This window comes from Tamandua tetradactyla, chromosome 18 (genome assembly GCF_023851605.1).
Source record: "Tamandua tetradactyla isolate mTamTet1 chromosome 18, mTamTet1.pri, whole genome shotgun sequence".
In the NCBI taxonomy this organism is placed as follows: Eukaryota; Metazoa; Chordata; class Mammalia; order Pilosa; family Myrmecophagidae; genus Tamandua; species Tamandua tetradactyla.
This window is the reverse complement of record NC_135344.1, coordinates 33358423-33360964: the sequence shown is the minus strand read 5'-3', so window position 1 is coordinate 33360964 and position 2542 is coordinate 33358423. Positions and strand designations below refer to the sequence as shown.

The following is a 2542-nucleotide window of genomic DNA, read 5'->3' as shown; positions in this document are numbered from 1 at the left end:
CTGTTGTCCAAGGATCGATCCTTTCGTGGGCATGAAAATTGTTTTCAGGCTGGAATGAGATTGGAAGGCATGTGTCTATGTTTTATGTGCTTTCTAGCCAAGGTGAGAGGTTACTGTCTAAGACTTCTTTTTTTTTTCCTTGTGTTTTTGAGAAATCTTCACATATATATGTTCATCCATAGTATACCACCAATGGCTCATAATATCATCACATAGTTGCTTATTTATCCCCATGATCAGTTTTAGAACACTTGCATTGTTGTGGGGCGCACTGAAAGAGAGACCACATAATTCAAAACTGCAAGCCAATTGGGAGTTTTTATTAGCCGGCCGACGACTGCCACAGAAACTTCTAAGAAGGATGATTCAGAGAGTAGCACCTAGAGGTTTTCAGGGTGTGCTTATAAATGCAAAAATTATGTTGTGGTTTTGTAGTTGCTAGCAAGCAAGCGTATCATAGAAGCAGAAAAATGCCGTTAGCTATTGCCAAAACACATCCCGTTCTCTCAGTTTCCTAACATTGGTTATTGTTTAACTCTTGGGGACATTCTGCCCCAATGTTGTGGGGACTTTCCCTGCTTAGGCCTGATTAATTGCTTCTGCTTGGGCCTGACTGATTGCTCCTGGTTTCCATGGCATCACTCCAGAAAAAGAAATAAAAAGAAAAAAGAAAAAACTCATATATCCCATACCCCTTACCGCTCCCTCTCATTGACCACTAGTATTTCAATCGTCCCATTTTTTTCTTTACCCCTTATCCTCTACTATTTATTTATGTCTTATTCTTATTTTTTTACTCAGCTGTCTGTACCCTGGAAAAAAAAGAACTGAGACTTTATTTTGATGGCTATTTATGCTTCTGTGGTTTTTGAACCAAAGCAGGCTCCTCTAACATCCATCCAGTTGGGTGGTGTGAAAAGACCAAAGTCACACATCCCAGGGGCTATCTTGACCCAGGAAATTTTTCCTGGACAGACTAACTGAAAGCCACTTGAAGAATGCTGTTCCTGCCCATGTTTTTTATATTGTTTCATTTTGATGGTTGGGAACATAAACATGCCCATGGGCTGGACACATTCACCCAGTTGGGTGGTGCCATGTCACAGGGCATTTGTAGGAAATGCCAATTTGAGCAAATGATGAGAAAGTCCTTCCAGGTCCAACTGTTTGTCCTACCCCAGGATGCTGAGGAACAGGCCATATCCGTAGCCCCTGTTATTCATCACAGTGCTTTAGAATATTTGAACATGAGCTTGAGAAAGGAGGCAAGGTTTTATGCTCGTCTGAGAGAACAAACACAGGCAAATTTGGAATCAAATTCTTCACATTTAAAATAGAAAAACCTCTAGTTTGGAGTTCAACAGAAAACATGAAAAGGTGAACAGCCAGCCCAGACTTGTACAGAAGGAAAAGTGTTTGAAAATCAAAGGAAAAGAAGATATCAGCTTGGATAATCTCTTCAGAGAGTACTCAGCAGAACGGACACAGAGGTGCTCCACCAGTCTGTCTTTATGACAGCCATGGCCACCCACCTTTTAGGGACTGTCCCTTCGGCAAAGAGCAAAACTGCCAATTGCTTCCAGGCATGGCTGATATTCAGGCAGGGGAAGTGGCCCAGTGGACTGTGGATGATGTGGCTGAGTTTATACACTCTTCTAGGCTGTGAATAACATGCCAAGGGCTTCAAGAAAGAGCACATGATGGCCAAGCGTCCTGGCTCTGTCACAGATGGACATCGTCAAGGTGATGACAAACTTGGTCCCACACTGAAGGTCTGTAATTCTATCCTGATTTTCAGGAATTCCCAGGACCTCACTCAGGAGGATAGTGTCTCAGGGACAGACATTAGGGGATAGCTGGGCTCACTCAGCTTCTCCTGGTACCAATACTGTGCTCTGTCAGCAATAAAACTGGCCATACATTAATTTGGTTTTAATCTCCACGTGATCATATCCATACTTAATCTGGACCTTGTGTGCCTCTGGTTTGTATATTCAGAGTCTTCTGATGATCCCTTGGGTGCCAACAATGGCAGAGGCCAAGGCATGTGGATAGGTTCATATACATCTTTTTGTTTGGTGGGAGCCTTTCAACTTTATTGGGTTGCAACAAATAGTCCAAAGAAGCCAACACATACACCTTCATTCATTTCCTTCTCCATAAAAGAAACTACTTCCCATTTTGTAAGCATAAAACTCTCAAGTGGTGACATATTTGAAGCACAGTTGTCACAAGCACACTTTTAATGTTTTCAGCCTGGCTCAGATTTGCCATCCAGAGGCAGCGAGTTTAGGAGATGGAGGCTTTAAAATAAGATGTCATGTGAGATTTTTGTGTTCTTTACTTAGAAAGTATGAATCTTTTAAAAAAAAAGCACATGCTTTCAAAATTCATTAATTTTCCTTCCTGGTCTGCTAGCCATTTCTTGTCTGTACTCCAAAGGTCTCCTGGAGCTACAAAAAGGTGTGTGCCCAGGTAATCCAAGACCAGTGCCCAGGTGAGCTGAAAGCAGTGCCCAGGTGATCTGAGGGCAGTGCCCAGG

General features: G+C 42.5%; 1 pseudogene; it reads left to right on the top strand.

The window, feature by feature from the left end:
• The first annotated feature begins 998 nt into the window (after nt 1-998).
• On the top strand, nt 999-1856 carry LOC143662412 (lethal(3)malignant brain tumor-like protein 4 pseudogene; annotated as a pseudogene).
• Nucleotides 1857-2542: the final 686 nt, after the last annotated feature.